Source organism: Crinia signifera, chromosome 12 (genome assembly GCF_055691185.1).
Source record: "Crinia signifera chromosome 12, ASM5569118v1, whole genome shotgun sequence".
NCBI classification, from domain to species: domain Eukaryota; kingdom Metazoa; phylum Chordata; class Amphibia; order Anura; family Myobatrachidae; genus Crinia; species Crinia signifera.
Window position 1 is genome coordinate 48,342,897 of NC_139228.1, and position 24,799 is coordinate 48,367,695.

A 24,799-nucleotide genomic window follows, 5' to 3' on the forward strand; every position below is an offset into this window, starting at 1 on the left:
TTGACATGAGTTTTGAAGATTTATTTCATTTTTTGAATGTTTTCATATTCATTGTCATGTGTCAACATGGACACCAATGAAGTGGCACAGTTATGTCAACATTTTACATGTGTTGACCTTTCTGTGTTGAGTTTTTCTTGAGGCGATTCGCGTCACACCCCCCGCAAACCCCCCTCCCGCGATTCGCGGCACCCCCCGTGACCCCCCACCTCCCGCAATTCGCGGCAACCCCCACCGGAACCCCTGTGAACCCCGCCCTCCCGCGATTCGCGGCACCCAACCCCGCGACCCCCCCTCCCGCAATTCGCGGCACCCCCGTGATTCGCGGCAGCTCCAAAATTAAATTGCACATGGGAAAACACTGACATGGCTATGGTCGACAATGAAAAAGGTTGACATGAGTTTTTGAAGGTTTTTTTTTCATTTTTTGAATGTTTCCATATCATTGCTCATGTGTCGACATGGACACCAATGAAGTGCCACACTTATGTCAACATTTACATGTGTTGACCTTTCTGTGTTTGATTTTTTCTTTGGCGATTCGCGTCACACCCCCCCGCAACCCCACTCCCGCGATTCACGGCACACACACACACCCCCGCGATTCTGGGCACCCCAACCCCGTGACCCCCCCTCCCGTGATTCACGGCACATCCCCGCGACCCCCCTACCATGATTCGCCGCAACCCCCCGCCCCCGTTAACCCCCTCCCCGCGATTTGCGGCAACCCACCCCGCGACCCCCTCTCTCGCGATTCTCGCAATCCCTCCCCTCCCGCGATTCGCAGCATCCACCCCCCCACACCCCCCCCTCCCTGCAATCGTGGCACCCCCCCGCGACCCCCCTCCTGCAATTCGCGGCACCCTCCGCGACCCCCCCTCCGCGATTCGCGGACACCTAAGTTGCAATACAGGGCATCTTTCATACAATTCTAACCATATTTCTCATATACAAACGTTCACAAATTAAGGGGGCGCAGCCCCTTACGACGGTGTGAAGAGCGCCCGTAGGGCGCGATGAATCACCTAGTATATATATATATGTATATATGAGGTGTGGGGGCGGCGGCACTCAGATAGAAAATACACGAACAGGCGGTATTAAAACCAAACGTTTCAAAACCCGAAGGTTTTTTTATCAAGGTTGTAGCGTGAGAACAAGTTACAGGCATTAGTGTTCTTACCTAAATAGGGACAGCCTCCCTCCGTGTTCCACGTTGGCGCGGATAATGACGTCATCTCCCCTCAGCAAGCTTGCCGGGGGGCACCAGGCAGGAGGCCGGTCAGTGTGAACAAATGGTAGTCATGGAAATGACGTGTTGCTGTAAACAAAAAACGTGCATAATCAACGAAGTGAAAACAAACCAGAGTATCAAAAGGCAAATCGTGCAAATAAAACAGCTCGTCATAACAGTGCATTAAGGGGGTACCAGTGCTTAATAAAATGTTGAATAATAATAAAGAAGTGTGGCTGCAATATAACTGGATTTATGCTGATAAGGTATATAAATGCGGTTCTCTGTAACGAAAAATAATTAATGGTCAAGCGAGGTTATCTATAAAGATAACTTAAGTATAGGGAATCAGGATTTGACAGCTATCTGGCATCTGATATATGACATAGGGTCATGTTAGTAGAATAGTTGCTTAGATCGTACAGCGGATTGGTGCAGTTATAAGAAGCAATTTAACCCTAAATTTCATTAAGCCCTTAGGGGCAAGGGTGTCTAACATAAAGATCAAGCGGCTTTTCTTTTTGCAGCAGCATGAGCGATCTATTGCCACCTCTCATCAGGGGCGGTACCTTGGTCAATTATTTGTATCGAAGGGATGTAATAGGATGTTTAGCCTCAAAAAGTGCCGGGCCACTTTTACCTGTAATTATCGCACTCTTGATGGCTGATCTATGTGTGGCTGCTCTTTCCTTAAATGTGCGGTCTGTTTTGCCGACAGTGTCGGCCGCATGGGCAGCTAATAAGATATATCACATATTTGGACATACATCCAAGTCGATATCTGATCTTGAATTTTCTTCCCTGGTAAAGGGATGGTAGAACGTGTCACCAGGAATCATATGGCTGCATGTGGTACAACCACAGCAGCGGTAACTGCCTGGTTTGGGTGTCCCTAGGAAGGTGGAGGGGATTTTTATTAGGGTACTGGATATTGTTGTGCACTAGAAGGTTTTTGAGGCTTTTGCCTCTTTTGTAGCACTCATCAGGGTCTTAGATGCAACGCCGGTAAGGGATTGATCTGTTTGTATGATTGGCCAGTGCTGTCTGCCAATGCGGTTTATCTCTGTACTTTGAGTATGAAAGATTTGACCCATATTATCTTCTCTGTCTGCGTTGGCTTGGGTTTGCTGATAAGGGTGGATTCTCTTGACTTGGCAGCTATGTTGTTCTTGGTACGTAGGACCTGTCTTGAGGGTATCCCCTTTGTACAAATGTTTGTGCCATTTTGTCAAGGGCTGGTTTGCACTTCATTTACATCACTTGTGATTCTGCGCACCACGTGATTTTTTTTGTAACAGATTTTTTGTTACAGAGAACGCATTTATATACCTTATCAGCATAATCCAGTTATATTGCAGCCACACTTCTTTATTATTATTCAACATTTTATTAAGCACTGGTACCCCCTTAATGCACTGTTATGACGAGCTGTTTTATTTGCACGATTTGCCTTTGATACTCTGGTTGGTTTTCACTTGGTTGATTATGCACGTTTTTTGTTTACAGCAACACGTCATTTCCATGACTACCATTTTGTTCACACTGACCGGCCTCCTGCCGTGCCCCCCAGCAAGCGTGCTGAGGGGAGATGACGTCATTATCCGGCGCCTCCCCGCCGGCGCCGACGTGGAACACGGAGGGGAGCCTGTCCTATTTAGGTAAGAACACTAATGCCTGTAACTTGTTCTCACGCTACATCTTGATAAAAAAACCTTCGGGTTTTGAAACGTTGGTTTACCTGAAATTTTATTCATCAAGCCTGCACTTAGTCTGCAAAGGCGCTTGGTCCCATTGGAGGTGCTAACCCCCTGCTTCTTTATGTATGTGTATATATATATATATATATATATATATATATATATATATATATATATATATATATATATATATATATATATATATATATATATATATATATATATATATATATATATATATATATATATATATACTAGGTGATTCATCGCGCCCTACGGGCGCTCTTCACACCGTCGTAAGGGGCTGCGCCCCTTAATTTGTGAACGTTTGTATATGAGAAATATGGTTAGAATTGTATGAAAGATGGCCCTGTATTGCAACTTAGGTGTCCGCGAATCGCGGGAGGGGGGGTCGCGGAGGGTGCCGCGAATTGCAGGAGTGGGGATCGCGCGGGGGGGGTGCCGCGAATTGCAGGAGGGGGGTGGTGGGGTGGGGTGGATGCTGCGAATCGCGGGAGGGGAGGATTGCAGAGAATCGCGGGAGGGGGATCGCGGGGTGGGTGCCGCAAATCGCGGGAGGGGGGTTACGGGGGCGGGGGTTGCGGCGGATCATGGTAGGAGGGGTCGCGGGGGCAGTGCCGTGAAATCACGGGAGGGGGGTCACGGGGTGGGGTGCCGAGAATCTGCTGGGGGGTGTGTGCCGTAAATCGCGGGAGTGGGGGTTGCGGGGGGGGTGGGGGGGTGTGACGCGAATCGCCACAAGAAAAAATCAACACAGAAAGGTCAACAATGTAAATGGTGACATAAGTGTGGCACTTCATTGGTGTCCATGTCGACACATGAGAATGAATATGAAAACATTCAAAAAAATGAAAAAAAACTTCAAAAAACTCATGTCAACCTTTTTCATTGTCGACCATAGCCATGTCAGTGGTTTTTCCATGTGCAATTTAATTCTGGAGCTGCCGCGAATCGCGGGGGGGTGCCGCGAATTGCGGGAGGGGGGGTTACGGGGCGGGGGTTGCTGCGAATTGCGCGGGGGGGGTCACGGGGTGGGGTGCAGAGAATCGCGGGGGAGGTGTGTGTGTGTGTGCCGTGATCGCGGGAGTGGGGGTTGTGGGGGGGGGGGTGTGACGCAAATCGCCACAAGAAAAATCAACACAGAAAGGTCAACACATGTAAATGTTGACATAAGTTGTGGCACTTCATTGGTGTCCATGTCGACACATGAGAATGAATATGAAATATTCAAAAAATGAAAAAAAAAACTTCAAAAACTCATGTCAACCTTTTTCATTGTCGACCATAGCCATGTCAGTGTTTTCCATGTGCAATTTAATTCTGGAGCTGCCGCGAATCATGGGGGTGCCGCGAATTGCGGGAGGGGGGGGTCGCGGGGTTGGGGTGCGCGAATCGCGGAGGGCGGGGTTCACAGGGTTCCGGTGGGGGGTTGCCGCGAATTGCGGTAGGTGGGGGGTCACGGGGGGTGCCGCAAACCGTGGGAGGGGGGGTTGCGGGGGGTGTGAGCGAATCGCCACAAGAAAAAAATCAACACAGAAAGGTCAACACATGTAAATGTTGACATTAGTGTGCCACTTCATTGGTGTCCATGTTGACACATGACAATGAATATGAAAACATTCAAAAAATGAAAATAAATCTTCAAAAACTCATGTCAACCTTTTTCATTGTCGACCATAGCCGTGCCAGTGTTTTGCATGTGCCATATTTAATCCTGGGGCTGCCGCGAATCGCGGGGGTGCCGCGATTTGCAGGAGGGGGGGGGTGCGGGGGTGGGTGCCGCGAATCGCGGGAGAGCGGGGTTCATGGGGGTTCCGGTGGGGGGTTGCCGCGAATTGCGGGAGGGGGGGTCGCAGAGGGGTGCCGCGAATCGCCGAGGGGGGGGTTGCGGGGGTGTGACGCGAATCGACACAAGAAAAAAATCAACACAGAAAGGTCAACACATGTAAATGTTGACATAAGTGTGGCACTTCATTGGTGTCCATGTCGACACATGAGAATGAATATGAAAATATTCAAAAAATGACAAAAAACTTCAAAAACTCATGTCAACCTTTTTCATTGTCGACCATAGCCATGTCAGTGTTTTCCATGTGCAATTTAATTCTGGAGCTGCCGCGAATCACGGGGGGGTGCCGCGAATTGCGGGAGGGGGGGTCGCGGGGTGGGGTGCCGAGAATCGCGGGAGGGTGGGGTTCACAGGGGTTCCGGTGGGGGGTTGCCGCGAATTGCGGGAGGTGGGGGGTCACAGGGGGTGCCGCGAATCGCGGGAGGGGGGGTTGCGGGGGGTGTGACGCGAATCGCCACAAGAAAAAATCAACACAGAAAAGGTCAACACATGTAAATGTTGACATAAGTGTGCCACTTCATTGGTGTCCATGTCGACACATGACAATGAATATGAAAAAATTTAAAAAAATTAAAATAAATCTTCAAAAACTCATGTCAACCTTTTTCATTGTCGACCATAGCCATGTCAGTGTTTTGCATGTGCCATTTAATCCTGGGGCTGCTGCGAATTGCGGGGGGGGGGGGGGGGTGCCGCGAATCGCGGGAGGGGGGTCGCAGGGGGGGTGCCGCCAATCGTGCAAGGGGGGTCGCGGGGGGGTTCTTTTTGCCGCGAAATGTGGGGAGGGAGGTCGCGGGGGGGGGTCACGGGGGAGGGTTTGCCGCGATTCGCGGGGAGGGGGGGCGCGGGGTGGTGGTTATGCCACGAATTGCGGGAGGGGTCGTGGGGGGGTTCTTTTTGCAGCGAATCGCGGGAGGGGGGGTCGCGGGGTGTTTTTGCTGCGAATCGCGGTAGGGGGGGGGTCGCGGGGGAGCGGGTGTTTTTGCCGCGAATCGCGGGAGGGGGGCGCTCACCTGGTGGCTGTGGAGTAGCAGTGCTGGGCAACATGGGAAGGCAGTGGGTGTCTGGCACTGTCTGTGGGCTCACTGGGCTGGTTCTCTGTCACATACCTCCCAACATGACCCTCTCCAGGAGGGACACAATGCTCTGTTTCTAGACTTCCCCTTAATGTATGATTGCCATCACCTGTTTTAAACAGGTTAATTTCTCAGAAAGGTGTTCAGCACAGATGAAGGCAATCACACATTAAGAGGAAAGTCCAGGAACAGAGCGTTATAGACACAGACACCCACTTTGAGTGACAGATGTAGCCAAATATATAGGAGATATATATATATATTATATATATATATATATATATATATATATATTCCAGAAGAACTGGCACTCCCGGGCTTGGGTTTAAGCCAAAGTACCTTGCCCGGTGCCTGCAATAAGGAACCTTGCAGCTCCAATAATACAAATCCAGAAAAAGGGCACTCGGGGACTCCAAGTAGGTGAAGACAAAGGAGTACGTACTTCAACGTTTCAAAATTTCATTATTTTGTCTTCAGGATAAAAAACAGTACAAACACTAACCTTAATATAGCTGATCACCATGTGCAGATCCAGGCGGTGGGGATGGGATCAAACCCGCCCCTCCGTCCAGAAATGATGACATCATCCTACTTGGATGTGTCACGTGGTGAAAACCCATCACCATGGAAACCAATTTGACAACCAAAGGCTGAGACCCAATATAGCGTCACAACAACATGCAATGTAAACATATATCACAATTAAATCGTATCGCATCTAGACAGTCTATCTGAACACGCCTAATGGGAACTGCTCATTAAGGCCTCGTGGGGAGATAGTATCTAATTGATGGATCCACCATGATTCCTTCCTAAGAAGTGCTCTAGCCCGATCACCACCCCTCTTTTTCAAACTTGATAAGGGCTGTTTCAACTCGGCAAAGTGCCTAGCCACCGGCTGGTCACTAGTGCCGCTTTAAATGGCATTAAGTATAGCAAATCTGTGCATGGACATGCGTTCCTTAAGTTTACGCTCAGTTTTCCCTATATAACATAAGCTGCAGGGACAGGTTATCATGTACACAATGAAATTGAGTTGCACATAAAATGGGATATAATCTTGTATGCTCTGCCAGTGTGCGGATGGTTGAATGTGTCTCCTGTTTGTAGAAACTGACAGGTAACACATGTTATCTGAAGTTGCCTGTTGGTTGTCCACCCAGCCATGTTGATTTGCTAGAAAGTGATTTATAATTGATGTCAGTTTTCACCAACAATTGTGATGTTCGTATGGACAAGAGCATCCCTCAAATTTCGTCCTCTTCGAAAGCAGGCCATTGGTCTTAACTGTGCCATACATGAAAGATCTCTATCTGTTTTTATGATTGGCCAAAGTGCCTTGCTGGCTACTGAGAGAACCGGGATGCCGGTGTCATAATTGCTGGTCCATGGAAATACATCTGTTTTTTGTTTGACTTTGTTTTGTTCCAGAAGCACTTGTCTATCTAGCCGCAGAGCCTTTCTCCTTTGTAGATGCAGGTCTCTTAGGGCCTTATTCTGTTGGTGCGGATATGTCCGCGTGCGTTCGTTCCGCCGATGTTTTGTGTTTGCGCATGTGCACAGGCATATCTGCGCATGTGCGAAAGGGACATACGTCCAAATTCTGCATGAATTGTTTATACCATGAACAGGTTGAGTAGAGGGGCGTGAAGGGCTGTTTGGGCTCATTACCATATGTGTACACCCCGGGTTTCATGGGCGTTCCCATGAAAACGCTGGGCGTACGTATGGTAATGCGGCCGTGATGCACGTGTAGGGGGCGGACATATGACATTGCCGGATGTCAGCTGCCCGCCCAGATCCTTGCTTTTGTACGGAGAAATGCCCGAGTGGTCTGAGCACACGGGTGCTGCGACCATCGAATGATGGGGGAGGTTCCCAGAGATGGAGGAGGTCTATACCTGAGAAATCCACTCATGCTCTGTGCGGTCAGCGGCTTACCGCATTCGGACGCCGTGAGCGATCCGTATGAAAGGTGGGGTTTAGGACGCTCGGTCCTGGCCGCATATTCGGATCCAGCCGCACCAACCAGAATAAGGCCCTTAATTTGTATCCTCTCTGATGGAATTTGTCAACTATTGTATCCAGTTGTTCTGGTAGCTTGCTGTTATCGCTACAGATTGCATTTGGCTAAAGGGCAAGCCCCGTTTCAGGGAGGGAGGATGGTGGCTGCTGGCTCTCAACAAGGTATTTCGGTCAGTGTCTTTGCAATATAGATTTGTGGTGATGTTACCGTCCTTTAAAGTCACTACCACATCTAGAAAATTTATTTGCTCACGACTGCATGTGGATGTGAACTTTATGGGGCTATTGTATTCACTGATGTCCTCCATCATTTTCATGAATTCTTCAGGGCTACCTGCCCATAGCAGGAAAAGATCGTCTATGTATCTACATAGCATCAGAATCTTGTGACTGGATGGATGACTGTACAGCAGGGTACGCTCTTGTTGGATCATGTACACATTGGCGTACGATGGGGCCACTGCCGACCCCATCGCACATCCCTCTAGTTGTAGGTAGATGTTTCCATCGAATAGGAAATAATTCCTAGTGAGGACTTTTTCCATTAATGTGAGGAACAGCGTAGTGTCGAAGCCAAAATCATCACCCAAGCTGGATAAGATGGACTGCATGGCCTCCAGGCCCTGCCGATGCGGTATGGATGTATATAATGCGGTTACATCCATCGTGCAGAGGACAGTGTCTTTAGTGACCAGTGGACATTGGGTTAATTTGTTTAGGAAACTCGTAGTGTCCTTGAGGTGTGTGGGGGATGACATGATGTTATTTTACAAAATAGTGTTATTTTTTCTATGTTAATGCATGTATTATTTGTATTGTATATGGGTATGCTACTAATCTGTCCATAATTTGCATGAAAGCATTAGTGTTTTTCATTATATATTATTTGTGCTTTCATATCACTAGTTTAGTTTATTTATGTTTGTGGGGTCAACAATAGTGCTGACGTCCGGGCTGACCTTTTTACTATCCCTGACCCTGTGCATGGCATCAGTGGAACATGGTTCCGGGTGCATTCCAGTACTAGATGGCTAGAAGTCACTTATCCAGTTTAATAATAATATTTTCAATCAACCATTCACTATAACATCTATATGCATGCTGGGTTCTTTCCAGCATGTTGTTTATTATAGTATGGTATGACTATTTTATGGTATGGTATGACTATAGTATGGTATTATAGTGGTATGACTTCTGCGCCTTCAGTGTATTAATAATCCTTCTTAGATATTTATATGTGCGTACCATCAGATTAGTGGAGTATTCTCATATAGTGGTATCTTTCTTTCAAACGACCTCCTTCCCTCGCTTTCTCTCCTGTAGGTACGTCTCAAAGGAACATTCCAAACATAGGGAAAAGTCACAGGAGGAGTGTATTATTACAAGTGATTATTTTTGTGACAGATTAATATTTATAGGTGCTTGTGCATATGGAATATTGGTTGGTGAACAACGCCACTTTGTGGTATACTAGTCACCTCGTGAAAAAAGGAAAAGGTTTAAAAAAAAAAAGGTATATTCAGGCGACTCCCACTTGGAGCATGTATATCCAGGTGTATTTCAACAAGTGATGTCCAGAACCCTTAAAACCAGAAAAGTCTCAGAACGGCAAAAATTCATAGCGTAATATTGTTTATATAAACAACAAGACATTTATTTAAAAAAAAAAAACAATGTACAATAATTAAAAAAAGTATGCATAACTTAACTTGACTTAACCCCTGAGGAAGTCCCACTATAAGGATCAAAAGGGACAAAACCGGTTGGGTAGAATACCTCTCCATCCCCCACTGGCATCACAAATCAGATAAGAGCTATATCTTTTTTTGACAATGTACGGGTCCATTTTTTACTGCTTTGATGTCTGCATACTTTTTTAATTATTGTACATATACATGCTCCAAGTGTGAGTCTCCTGAATATACCTTTTTTAAACATTTTCCTTTTTTTCACGAGGTGACTAGCATGTGCATTAATTTAAACATACTGTACTACAAGGTGGCATTTTTCACCAACCAATATTCCTTATGCACAAGCACCTATAAATATTAATCTACTAAATCATAAAAATAACCACCTGTAATAATACACTCCTCTTGCGACTTTTCCCTATGATTGGAATGTTCCTTTGAGACGTACCTACAGTAGAGAAAGCGAGGGAAGGAGGTTGTTTGAAAGAAAGATATCACTATATGAGAATATTCCACTAATCTGATGGTACGCACATATGCTGGTGCCTGCTCTTGAACCCGGCTCCTGTTCTTCCTCCTCCCCCTCCTACACTATTTCATCATCATCAGTCTCAGGTTCAAGTGCTGTAATGGGCCTTATCTGAGGCTGGCCCGGGAGTGGGGTGAGGATATCAACCCATGCAGATATGATGGACAAATCCCTCTGCACCCTCTGGGTCTGCTGACTATTGGCAGCCAGCTGGGAAGATACAGTGTCCAGCAGTGATTTTATTCTCCCCTGGCTTTCAACCTGTGACACAAAGTTGTGGGGGCACGCCACTGACCTGAGGGGTTACACCACTAGGTTGTGGTGACATGCACGGTTCACAGGTAACTTGTGCCTGGGAAGCTGGAATGAATTTGGTGTAGCAAACCATGCAGGTCAATTTCTTTACCATTATGGAGCCTGTAAACACCCCACAGCACCACACACACACACACACACACACACACACACACACACACACACACACACACACACACACACACACACCACACACACACACACTGCTGTAAGGCACACAGGTGTCAGTATGCAGTGTGAAAGTATAGCAATGTAGACTCTATGTGTTAGAGACTAATGGCCTTATTCTAGTTCACTCTTTCTGACAAAATCCTTCTTAGATGGACAGATGTTACTCGTGCAGAGAGAATAAGATAAGAATGTGTGTTCCACTGTGAATGATACAATTAATTGCTGATCACTAAAAATTGTGCATGTTCAGAAGTGTCCTATATATGTCATTTTGATTGAATTTTATTACTATTCAGAAATATATATATATATATATATATATATATATATATATATATATATATATATATATATATATATATATATATATATATATATATATATATATATATATATATATATATATATATATATACACACACATACACATATACATACACACACACACACACACACACACACACACACACACACAGGTTGAGTATCCCGTATCCAAAATGCTTGGGACCAGAAGAATTTTGGATAACGGATTATTCCGTATTTTGGAATATTTAAATATTTCAATGATGTATTTTGAAGTATCTTGCATTTATGCTGTATAAACACATCAACCACCTAAAATGCACACAAATATATTTTATTTGTTCAAAAAACAAGGTTTAAAAACATAAAACAAAATTTGTGTACTATCTCAGATATTGAATTTGAATGCCAAGCAACCATTTTCTTGTACATATATAGTGAAAGTTACATATCATGTCCTCAGTAGTGTTGTTACAGATGTCCCCAGTGGGTTTGTAGCAGAAAAAAAAAAGATTTTTTTTCACTTTCTGGAATGTATGGTTTTCGGAATAATTCGGATACGGGATACTCAACATATACATACATACATACATACATACATACATACATATATATATATCTCTCCTGTCAATCCGGCACTGCCCACCAGTATGCTCAATAACTTGCCCGGGTGCTCGTTCCGTGTGCAGGAAAAACCTGACCACATGCATAGAATCCAATGAGACACGTCACTCCAGGTCTGGTAGATTTCAAAACAACGTTTATCTGGTGCCCAGATAAACGTTGTTTTGAAATCTACCAGACCTGGAGTGACGTGTCTCATTGGATTCTATATATATATATATATATATATATATATATATATATATATATATATATATATATATATATATACACACATACACACACATATACATATATACACACACACACACACACACACACACACATATATATATATATACACACACACACAACACACACACACACACACAGGTTGAGTAATTTTTATATGTCATATAGAGAATATCATTAATTTTTGGTTATTGAGCGCCGGATTTCCCTTTCTGTGGTTTACATCATGGGTGACATTCTATGGATTGAGATAATCTGACTTTGGCAATTTATTTTGCAAAACGGCCAAAATCACATTTTTTTCCAATCAGTAGCCGAGAAAATCCTATTTTCTCTACCGTCCAATGGGATACTGGGTTGAATACTATGGGGAGGTCCCAAAGCTACCAGAATGGGCAGGAATGTGCAGAATCTGCTGTAGAACCGCTTGTCCGACCTGGGAATCCTCCCTGGCCAGGGTGTCAAATCTGTAGAACTTGACAAATGTGTTATTCCCTGACCAAGTTGCGGGGGCCGAGACCCCTCGGGCCGCCGCCCAAGAAGTTCCCTCAGATCTGGTGGAATGGGCCTTCAATGACGGAGGAAGGGACAAACCAGCCGATGCATAGGACTGTTGTATCGTGCACCGAATCCAACGTGCTATGGTTCTTGTAGAAGCAGGAGAGCCCTTCTTTTGCGCATCGTACAATACAAAGAGACTATCCGTTTTCCGGATTATACCCGTGCGCTTAACATACACCTTGAGGGTATGTACCACATCCAAAGAGAGAGGTATCTCCGGATGTACCTTGCTGGAAGGAACCACAATAGGTTGGTTAAGGTGGAATGCCGAAACAACCTTTGGCACTGCGGCATAGTCCTGAGCTCCGCCCTATCCTCATGGAACACCAGGTAAGGGCTTTTACAGGACAATGCCCCAAGCTCAGACACCCGACTGGCTGATGCCAACGCCAGCAGGACCACAGTCTTCCAAGTAATTTGTTTTAACTCAGCTTGTTCCAAAGGAACGAACCAAGAGGACTTGAGAAAGGTGAGAACCACCTCCAGGTCCCAAGGTGCAGTAGGTGGCACAAAAGGAGGCTGAATCCTCAGCACCCCTTGCAGAAAGGTTTGGACCTCAGGCAAAACCGCCAGTTTCTTTTGAAAAAATACAGACAGAGCCGAGATCTGGACCTTCAAGGAACCCAACCAGAGGCCCAGCTTCAAGCCGGCTTAAAGAAATCTTATTGTTAAGACGAAATACAGCTGGTGGCAAGGTATTTCTTTCACACCAGGCTATGTATTTCTTCCATATCACATGATAGTGAGAAGCCGTGACTGGTTTCCTGGCACGCGTCATGGTGGTAATGACCGAGGGACGTAGGCCTTGTGGCCTAATATCTGCCGTTCAACCTCCAGGCCGTTAAACGCAGCCTCGGTAAGTCCTGAAAGAGGAACAGTCCCTGGAGGAGAAGATCTTTTCTTTGAGGAAGACGCCACGGGTCTTCTACCTGCATGGCCTGAATGTCCCCGTACTAGGCCCTTCGAGGCCAGTCTGGTGCCACTAGGATGGCTTCTGCTCTCTGGTGCCGAATCCTTTTTAGCACCCGCGCCAGTAACGGGATCGGTGGGAACAGGTACACCAGCTACTGCCCCTGGATCCCTGGTCCGTGCACAGTACCTGTCCACCATGCTATTCAACCGAGAGGCCATAAGGTCGATTTGAGGGAGCCCCCAAAGATCCACAATGTCCTGGAACACCTATGGGTGAAGTCCCCACTCCCCGGGGTGGAGGTCGTGACAACTGAGGAAATCCGCCTCCCAGTTGTCGACTCCCGGTATAAAGATTGCCAACAGGGCCTTCACATGGCATTCTGCCCAGGAGAATTTCTTGTTGGTTTCCCTCATACAAGGCATGCTCCTCGTCCCTCCTTGGCAGTTGATAAAAGCAACCGTAGTTGCATTGTCAGACTGGACTTGCACCGCCCTGCCCTGCAGCATTGGCTCTGCCTGTAACAGGGCGTAGTAGATTGCCCTCAATTCCAGGTTGTTTATATGCATGTATCACGGCTCCCCAACCTCTGATACTGGCATCCGTGGTAAGCAGAAGCCAGTCCTGGTTCTGGAAACCGTGACCCGCCAAGAGATTTGGCGAATAGAGCCACCACTGCAGGGAGAGTTTGGTCTGCATTGACAGGCAAATCCATACTGGATAGCTTCGAATGAAGCAACCATTTTGCCCAGCAGCCTGAGGCAGAGGTGCACCGAGACCCGAGGGTTTGTTAGGACCTCTCTTACCAACTCTTGTGTAGCCGAGGCCTTGTCGACCAGCCGGAATACCTTCTGCTCCACCGTGTCCATAGTCATACCCAGGAACACAATTCTCCGGCTCGGGATCAATGAGGATTTTGGTATATTTAAAATCCACCCGTGGTCCCTCAGTACCTACATAGTCAGATTGAGTGCACTTCTCAGGGCCTACTCTGATCCGGCCTTGATCAGCAGGTCGTCCAGATAGGGTATCACATTGACCCTCTGGAGCCTGAGAAGAAACATCATTTCTGCCATGAGCTTGGTAAAGACGCGCAGGGCATTTGACAGCCCAAAGGGTAGCGCCTGAAATTGGTAATGGCTGCTTCCCACCGCAAATCTTAGAAAGACTTGATGGGGAGGCCAAATCGGGACATGCAAGTAGGCATCCTTGATGTCTACGGAGGCCAGGAACTCTCCTTGTTCCAGGGAGGCAATCACCGACCTGAGCTACTCCATTTTGAATTTGAACACCCGAAGAAAAGGGTTCAGTGACTTCAGATTCAAAAAGGGGATTTTTGTAAGAACTTACCGTTCAAACCCCTTTCTCTGAGTCCAGTCCGGTGACACAGCTCACGATGGGATGTAGGAGGGTCCGCCAGGAGCCAATGCTTCTAATTTCTTTGGGAGCAGGCTCCTCCTTTCTGCATCCCATAATGCCTCAGTTAAACTTCAGCAGCACACTAGGATACACAACTCAGTAAAATGCCTGAACATCATATATGCAACTGATAACACATAACATGGCAACCATGAACGGTACAACTTACTGAGCGTTAGGGAGGGATCGCTGTGTCACAGGACTGGACTCAGAGAAAGGGGTTCGAACGGTAAGTTCTTACAAAAATCCCCTTTTCTCTTTCGTCCAGTCCGGTGACACAGCTCACGATGGGACGTTCATGAGCCGGTCCTTTGGGAGGGTACGCTCAGACTGCCAGTTCTCATCACTGCCCGTCCAAATGAAGCGTCCTCCGACGTGAACTCATGAAACCTGTAGAATTTTGTAAAGGTGTGAACAGAGGATCAGGTGGCTGCCCTGCATGGCTGCTCCGCTGTGGCCCCATGACGCACCGCCCACGAAGAAGCAACTGATCTTGTAGTATGGGCATTTATGCGAGACGGCACAGGCCTACCTGCCTTACAGTAGGCAAACGCAATAGTTGATCTCAACCAACGCGCAATTGTCTGCTTTGAAGCAGGCCACCCAATCTTATGTACATCGTACAAAACCAGCAGCAAATCAGATTTGCAAACATCCTTTACCCTACTGACATAGATTCGCAATGCGCGAACCACATCCAACTTTTTCAAACTGTCCCTATTCCTCGTTCCCTCAGGCGTTGAAAAAAACGGGAGCACAATGTCCTGATTCAAATGAAATGAGGATACTACCTTAGGTAGAAATTTAGGTACTGTCCTGAGTACAGCCCTGTCATCATGGAAAATAAAAAATGGTGACTTGCAGGACAAGGCACCCAACTCCGACACACGCCTAGGCGAGGCAATGGCCAATAAAAAGGTAAGTTTCCAGGAAAGATATTTGAGCTCAGCTGATCTCAGTGGCTCAAATGGAGCATAGATAAAACAAGGGATAAGTCCCACGGTGCAACTGGCTACCTGTAAGGAGGCTTAATCCTGGTCACACCCTGCAAAAAGGTCTGCACCTCTGGCAACAGAGCCACCCTCTTTTGAAAGAAAATGGAAAGCGCCGAAATTTGCACTTTCAAAGATTGTAAACTTAGACCAGATGACAGGCCATCCTGTAGGAACTCCAGTAGCCTCGCTACCTTAAACCTGGATGTATGAACTCTCTGCCGTTGACACCACCTGATGTATATCCTCCACACCCTATGGTAATTAGCCGCAGACACCGGCTTTTGGGCCCGTAACATGGTCTGGATAACCTCTTCTGAAAATCCTTTCTTTCTCAATAAGAAGGACTCATATGCCACGCCGTCAAATTGAGATGAGCTAGGACCAGGTGTAGGAACGGTCCTTGACTTAGTAACTCCGGCTGAAGAGGAAGTCGCCACGATTCCATCGATAATCTCAGTATGTCTGAGTACCATGACCTCCTGGGCCAATCTGGTGCAATCAGTATGGCCGGTACTCTCTGGTTCTTTATCCTCGAGATCATTGGAAACAGGGGAAAGATGTAGACCAGACTGAAACACCAAGGAATTGTCATGGCATCAACTGCCCAAGCCGACGGGTCCCTCGACCGAGAGCAAAACCTCGGCACCTGACAATTGATCCTTGACGCCTTAAGATCTGTCTGGCAGTCCCCAACGGTCTACAATTTTCTGAAACTCTTCCCGATGGAGTGACCACTCCCCCTCCAGCAGATCCGCCCTGCTGAGATAGTCCGCCTCCACATTCCGGATCACCGGAATGAATACGGCTGACAGTGCTGGCACCTGCACTTCCACCCAGGTGAAAATCCTCACAATCTCTGTCATCGACATCTTGCTGCGAGTTCCGCCCTGATGGTTCAGGTATGCCACTGTTGTGGCATTGTCGGATTGCACTCGTACTGGCAATCCTTTCAGAAACTCCTCTGCTTGGCACAAGGCATTCCATACCGCTCTCAGTTCAAGTATGTTTATAGGAAGTCTGGATTCCTCCACGGACCAAAGGCCCTGTAACATTCGGTGTTGCACCACTGCCCCCCAACCCATGAGACTGGCATCCGTCGTGATGACCAACCAATCAAAGGAGCAAAGGGACCTCCCCATCTGCAGAGTCTCTATGTCCGTCCACCATTCCAAGGTTACTCTTGTTTCCTTGACAAGACCAGTCGTTCCTGCTTCATTGTTTTTGCATTGCCAGACCAGCATGCTAGGATGTTCCACTGGAAGCACCTCAAATGGAATCTGGCAAACTGTAGCGTCTCGAAAGTCGCTACCATTTTGCCCAGCAACCTTACTCCCTGCCACACCGTCGGTGCAGGAGCCTGAATAAGTGTCAGCACCATGTGCCGAATCTCCACTGCCTTGGGATGTGGCAAGAACACCCTGTGAAGGTGTGTGTCCAGGATTACCCAGAGGAATTGCAGACTCTGAGTGGGTGTTAAATGTGACTTGGGAAGGTTTAGCACCCAGCCCTGCTCTTGCAAGAACTGTGTCGCAATACTCAGGTGTTCCTGAAGTTTTCCCGACGACTCCGCCTTGAATAAAAGGTCATCCAGATAGGGAATAATTACTATTCCCTTCAGACGGAGAGCTGCAGCCATAACCGCCATTACTTTTGTGAACACTCTCGGAGCCGTAGCCAAACCGAACGGCAGGGCTTGAAACTGCCAATGGTTCTCTCCAATTGAAAATCTGAGAAGGGACTGGTGATCCTTGTAAATGGGCACATGGAGGTACGCATCCTGAATGTCTACCGATGCCAGAAACTCCCCCTGCTCTATGCTCAGGAGCACAGAACGCAGGGACTCCATGCGAAATTGATCTACCCATAAGTGAAGATTTAAAGACTTTAAATTTAGAATAGGCCTGAACGACCCGTCTGGCTTGGGGACTAGGAAGAGGATAGAATAAAAACCCTGTTTTCTTTCCTCCTGAGGCACCGGAATCACTACTCCCTTTTCCCTGAGGGACAAAGCTGCCCCCAGAAGAGCGGACCTTAGTGACGCGGCCCGAGGCAAAGGTGTAGGAAGAAATCTCTTGGGTGGATTGCCTTTGAGATTTATCCGGTAACCTTCGGAAATGATGGAAAGGACCCAAGGATCCACAACGGATTACCTCCACCTGTCCCGAAAGTGCAGGAGGCGACCCCCCACTCTGAGCCCAGAACGGGGAGCCCCCACCCCATCATGCAGAGGACTTATCATCCCTTTTTGCTGCATGCTTTTTTGTAAAGGCCCCAAACCGGGACTTGGAAACCTTTCCTCTGCCGGTCTGAAATCTGCCCCGGCCAGACTGTCCTCTGTTGGACGCCCCACCCCGAAAGGACGGCTTGAAAAGTCCAAACTTGGAGCCTGAACTCTTACCCCCAGTAGCCTGCTTAATGATGGCTTCCAGCTCAGAGCTGAACAATAACTCCCCCTTAAAGGGCAAGTTCTCAAGAGACTTCTTGGACTCACTATCAGCTTCCCACACTTTGAGCCAAAGAGTCCTTCTAGCAGAGACTGAGGTTATAGACACTCTGGACGCCATTTTAGCTCTTTCCTCACCAGCCTTACAAACATACTCTGCGGCAGATCTCAATTTCTCTGCCAGTATAAAGGCCTCCGAATTTTGGTGGAGTAGCACACTAAGCTCCTCCGCCCACTTGATCATAGCTTTTGTAACCCAAGCAGATGCAATAATAGGCCTCAAGGTATAACCCACGCCTTCAAAAATAGCCTTCAAGCAAACTTCCACTTTCTTGTCCACTGGGTCTTTAAAGGCAGCAACCCCTGGACAGGAAACGCAGTGGCTTTAGACAGTCTAGCAACTGATGCATCCACTAATGGGGCTTTTCCCCATAATTTGCTATGTTCCTCTGGCATGGGGTACATATTAGCATACTTCTTTGCCATCAACAATCTTTTATCAGGAGTCTTTCCTGCTTCATTTAAAAGAGATGTCATTCCCTCATCAGAGGGAAAACACACACAGGGTCCCTGTGACTCTTTTTAAACACAGAGGAGATTGAATCTTACGGAGGAGGAAAAGACTCCTAAAGGTGCCCATACACGTTACAATTATTGGATACAATATCACATCTCATCGCATATCGGTTTTGCGATGAGATGAGATCTAGTACAAAAAGTATGTGCAGCACATACTTTTTGTACTAGATCTCATCTCATCGCAAAACCGATATGCGATGAGATGCGATATTGTATACAATAATTGTAACGTGTATGGGCACCTTTAGTCTGTTTAACAGCCCAATCAAATCCTCAATGCCTGAAGTTAAGGCCTTGGCTTCATCACCCCTGTCCCAACTCCAGTTCTCCTCACACACACCATCATCATCCAAATCCTGTAAAATAGGTGGTGTAGAAACCGGGTGCCTAAGCACACTCATCAGAGAATTTTGTAAACTGCTCCATTAAGGCAGTCATTTTATGAACCCCTTGAGCAGTATCCTGCGAAGCTTGCAGCAAAATGGGGCCCCCCTGAGCTGGTGTAACAGACCCCCAGACACCTGAGACGAAGTAAAGTGGCCAGGAGACCCTAACAAGGAGTCCTTCTGCCTATTCAAAGCCTCAGTAAGAGCATTCATACACCTGCCCAACGCCAAAGCCCACGCAGGTTCAGCTATCTCCGTTCTGGGGGCGCGTGACCCACTGGGAACAGCCTCACAGGACGGGCATAAATCCCCCTGATCCGCATGTTCACATGTAAATTTAGCCTCACACTTTTTGCCGTAAATAAACATGTCCAGCGCTCCCTCCTCCACAGCAGCAGAAGTAAACCCCTCAGCCATGTATTTAAACACAATGCAAAATGAACAGGCACCGCACAGAGCAATGTATCAGTGTACTTATCTGAGCTGGTAATCCTGTCAGCGATCAGCGAGGGAAGCGCTTCTCTGAAGAGACTGGAGACTGTGTAAAAATCACCCTGTCAGCCTCACAGCATGGGGAAAAGGCGCCAAAACACAGTGTAGGAAGAGACCAAGTCTCTGCATCAGCGGGGAGACTAGCCCATCTGGTGCTTTCTCCCACCTCCCGCAGTTGTCTCTTCTCACCTCCTTGTACCTACCTTCAATGGGACCACAATGGAGTTGTCCAGCAGCACTGGACTCCTGTAAGGGAGTTCACTTCCCTGGAGGGATTTCCATCCCTAAACCCTTCAAGATGGCGGGCACCATCGCGGGGGGTCCGTCCCCCAAGATCCCCTTCTCAAAGGAGCCGGTTAGGACACCCCCGGGGCCCAGGAAAGCCTCTTACCCAGAGAGACTATGCGATGTGCAAAGGGAATAAAAAGGTGTCCCTCTGCACACAGAGAGCTGACAGGATGTGCTTCTGTCAGCCTCTGCTGCGCTCTCAGCGTGTATGCGCTTCAGTTAGAAGCAACACACTCTCAAACCTGCTCTAAGCTAGTGCATTAATAAAATAATAAAAACCTAACTATCTGAAAAAAAATCCAAAGAAAAAAACGCAGCTGCAGCGCAGCATAGCACCCACTCCTGTGGCACCTAAAACGAACTGAAGCATTATGGGATGCAGTAGGGAGGAGCCTGGCATAGGTGCCTGGCTCCTGGCAGACCCTCCTACATCCCATCGTGAGCTGTGTCACCGGACTGAACGAAAGAGAAATGCATTTTTGCAGTTGCATTTTTATGTGGGAGTTGGACTGCCATGATTAAGGGCCTGAATAGGTCCGAAACGTCGGCTTACTACCAACTACTTTGATGGAATAAAAAGCATTGATCTACTGCTGTTTGGCAAGTGCCCTGATTCTTTGAGAAATTGTGGATTTGGACCGTATAGTTAAATACGAGCCTGATGGGAGCACCACCCAAAGGATTATCAGTAACCGTGAGTGCATTGGACATATATATATATATATATATATATATATATATATATATATATATATTATATAATAATATATATATATATATATATATATATATATATATATATATATTTTTTTTTTGGTGCAAACCGGCAATATACAGTACATAGTCACTTCATTGGTGCCATTTTGCATATAAAAATATAGACATTGGTGGGCAGTGGTGCCAGCAATGTACGTATGTACTGGCTTAGAAATATTACATTGGTCGCAGGATTGAGCAGGGCGGCGGGGTGGGGCGAGCCGGGGGCGGGGCAAGCAGTGCTCCCTGTGGGGCTTCACTCAGATGCCGGGCGGGGGAGCAGGGCTCGGAGTCAGAGCCAGCAGCCGTAGATGGGGGCGGCAAGCAGGTGAGTATAGAATGTGGGGGAGCAGGGGGGGGGGGGGAGGGGGGGGAGGGGGGGAGGAGCGGGGTGGTCAGCCGGGCTGAAAGTGGCTAATCTTTCAGCCCGACTTGCCATACACAGCGATGATGGATGAAAAATCATCCATCATCATCATCACTACATCTTCTAGTAACACAGCAGATGAACCACCTCACTAGCGATGATGCGCAGTCCCGTCGGGCATCAGTGGCCAATACACACTTGCAGACTTTAAGCTGAAAATCGGCAATTGTGTATGGGCCTTTAGAGTTAAATTAGGGCTAGGCTGTGGTGAGGGCTAGATAAGGGACAGATTAGGGCTAGGATGTGGAAAGTGATAGGTAAACCTCTCCTTCAGAGAGAAAATGCTCTGTTCCTGGACTTCCCTGGTAATGAACAATTGCCATCACTGTGGTGAAACAGCTTTCTTATCAATGACCTAACAATCGTACATTACCAGGGAAGTGTAGGAACAGAGCATAGGCTACAGTTAGTGATGGGTAAAGCTAGGCTTCAATTTGAGGTAGGTTAAGGCTATCCTGTTGGTAGTGATAGGTAGGGTTAGATAGGGTTCTGTATGAGTTCCATCATCACGCACACCCTAGCAGTGGTGCAAACTCTGAAATGAAAAACAAGCCCAAATCAATCTAAAAAGCCCAAGTTAAATCTGGTTTGTTTATATAATAACAACAAACATTTTTGATTGTTTGATTAAAATACATATTATTTATACAATCTGCCTTTAATGCCTTAACAACGATATTTTATCAGCACAAAACTGGCTTTTAAAGAATACTGGAATTTTTGTAAATATTATAGTGCAATATGAGATATTGTGAATTTGAGATTTTATTTAAAAAAAATAAAATAAATTCTCTAAAGAAAAATCTCAAGTGTACATTGCCCACTGTATACATTAGTGGTCCTTTTGTATGCACTGGGAATTTTTTTTTCTAAAGGTGCCTATAAATGGGCCCTAATTTTGGTCTGAGCGCTCCCCTGCGCGTTCGTACAGGGTAGCAATATTTAGCTACTGTGCACGTGCAGCCTCTTTGTGCAATCGGGATCGGCAAATTGATTATTTGCCAGCCCTTTTGCACATAGCAGTGTGGGCGGGGGTCGTAGGGCAGCAGCTAAGAATAGATGCATGCGCACAGTTTCTATTCTCTTCAGGCTTCTTGCCCAGCGTTTAATAGGCATTCGCCATTGACGCGGGTGATGGGGCAGCCAGCTGATGTCACCTGCCCGCCCTCTTCCTGTACAGGGGCATTGCAGATCTAAGACACCAGAGAGTGTCTTAGATCTGCGAGCATTAAAGAAATCATTCGATGTTCAGCGAACATCACATGATATTTGCCCCACATGCAAGCTGCGAATGAATGTTAACACAAAACATCCATTCGCATGTGTGTAAGTGAAATCTGCGAGTGGACCTTCATGCAGGTGGGGTTTAGATGACCCCCCAGTTTACGCGAGTTACGTTAGCCGATTTCATTATAGCACCATTGTCCACTCGCCACGCCTCAGGCTCGGTGTCTCTCTTCGCTCGCCTAAACTTTACTAAAGGTAATAAATCGTGGCGTGGACACAGGAGGGTGGTGCGGGTTACACTATGTAAGTTCCGTAGTGTAAACTGTGGCCGCAAAGATGAGGAAGCCTCTACTTAGTTCTACTGGTTCTCACCTATGTGTTTGTCCCTTATCTCTGTGTCTGTGCTGAATGACTGACTTACAAAAAAACAAAACCACTAAGCCCAAAATAAAACAAGCCCAAAACAAGCTACTAAAAAAATTTATAAGCCCAAAACAAGGGGCGACCATCCAAATAAAAAAAAAAAGTTACTAAAATAAATAACAAGCCCAAATCCACTTGAGATTACCCGGGGTACGCTTGAGGGTCTGTGTGTACATACTAGCGCTGCGCTACTTACCACCAGACGCTCAGCCCGCCTACAGACCTGGATCCAATTGGTGATAGCGGTCCTCAGCGCAGTGCACAGAAATTCCACTGTGTCCGTTCACAAATCCTTCCTCCAGGAAATGAGTGCATAGGCGCAGTGTTCCTAAAGGTTCCGGGTGGAGTCGGAACCATTGTGCGACTTATGTTTCAGTGGGGGAAAGTAGTGCATTCGGACGGTTGCCTGTTCCTGGGATTGCAGCATCTGCTTGCTGGTGGTGGCTGGTATTATAACACGCTGGGAGAGGTGAGAGCAGCTGCTGCGTGAGAGGGTGCAGTCCCCCATAGTAATTCTTGTCACTTGTAATTATCATTCCTGTAATGTGGTCTTCTGTCGTTATTGCAACGAGTGCCGCCGTTCTCCAGATCTGATATATATATATATATATATATATATATATATATATATATATATATATATATATATATATATACACATCATTCCTGTAATGTCCTATAGGCTCATTCCCCCTCCCATCCCTCATCATACACCAGGCATGCAACTATGGCCCTCCAGCTGTTGGCATACTAAAAGTCCCATCATGCCTTGCCACAGTTTTCTTTGATGGAATGCTAAAACTATGGCAAGGCATGCTGGGATGTGTAGTTTCACTACAGCTGGAGGGCCACAGTTTGGCCATGCCTGTCATACATATGTAATCCCCTACGAAGTAAGAATTTATTTTCCAATAGCCGTAGGTTGGACTTCTCACTAAGGTAAGTATGACTCTTCTCGTCTTCTCAGAAAAGCTCACGTAGAGAATTTTAAACGGTTTATTTCAATCCAGCTTTGCATACAATAGATATAAACAATATTTCAAAACAGTACATATTTAGTAAACTCTTGTCAATATGAAAATCAGACAGTACACCAGTTGCTTTTATTGTACCGGAACATGCACTGTTTCACCGTGTATCTCCTCCGGTCCAGACTGCCTCGGCTAAACGAATATATTACCTTACCGTATATACTGTAAACAAGACCTTTAAGTACAACACTGTTAATGGTAACAAACACTTTTATACACAGCAAACCTCAAGGTTTTTCTTCTGTACTATTTTTCAGTTATACTAAACTCATCTATGTTCTATGTGTTAATTAACACCTTATCATTGCGCAATAATAATTTTAACTTATTCCTTATCTCTATTCTATACAGTAAGCGCTTCTTTTACCCTTACCGAGCTCTACCTAGTGGCCACAGTCCAGGAAACGTTCCAGTCTACAACGCGGATTGACAGGGCAAGAGAAGGTAAGTAGGGTATGATTAGTCTCCACCAACGGTGACACCAAGTTATAACCTAAATCTGTATGTTGAATGCATTCTCCTAAGTTGAATCAACACGTTATCCTTTCTGACCCTTATTTGCTACAATGAAGCCTGGCTGTTAGTAAGATGGATCCTTTCTTGTTTCCTAGCGCGGCTGCAGATCATCAGCTGACTTCCCTTTCCTGACTGCCTGTTGTCCAAGTCTCCTGTGATACTGGACTGCGATGAAGAGGTATACTCCCTCTTTTGGCCTTCCCCTGGCTCGCAAAGCCGGGTTTCGCCTGTTTACTGCACTGTAGTTTAGATATAAGACTCAGTCTCTGGTTTAAGCTCCTTTCCTTTGGGCGTCCCCTGACGTGAATTCGTCGGGTTTAGCCCGGGTTCCTCTGCTGATTGTCTTTATATGACTATGCTCAACCGTTATAAACGCTGGTTTAGATTATCTGTCCCTGAAGGAAACTCAACAACTACCTCCTGGTTCCAGCTACTGTAATTCTCTAAAAGATGTCCTCGTATTATCACTGACGGGCTTTATGAATACACTTAGTTTGGTTATCCTACCGTAACAGTTCGGTAACTTCTTTTTAGCAGGAGTAATTATAGAAATGTTTAGCCCTTCCTGGAGAAATGTTTT

At 46.5% G+C, this 24,799-nt stretch overlaps 2 protein-coding genes across 4 annotated transcripts in view; one reads left to right on the top strand and one right to left on the bottom strand.

The window, feature by feature from the left end:
• WDR25 (WD repeat domain 25) overlaps window positions 1-23,021 on the bottom strand; it is a 237,772-nt gene extending 214,751 nt beyond the window's left edge. For both annotated transcript variants that reach the window (XM_083166968.1, XM_083166967.1), the window contains exon 1: window positions 22,869-23,021. The gene's annotated coding sequence lies outside the window, so the exon portion shown is untranslated. The remainder of the gene's footprint in view (window positions 1-22,868) is intronic.
• The window catches only part of WARS1 (tryptophanyl-tRNA synthetase 1), a 111,596-nt gene continuing 109,780 nt past the window's right edge, over window positions 22,984-24,799 (top strand). Inside the window, exon 1 of one of the 2 annotated variants that reach the window (XM_083166969.1) lies at window positions 22,984-23,141. The gene's annotated coding sequence lies outside the window, so the exon portion shown is untranslated. Of the gene's footprint in view, window positions 23,142-23,177; window positions 23,198-24,799 lie in introns of those variants that run through there. The other variant, XM_083166970.1, reaches the window with a different exon arrangement.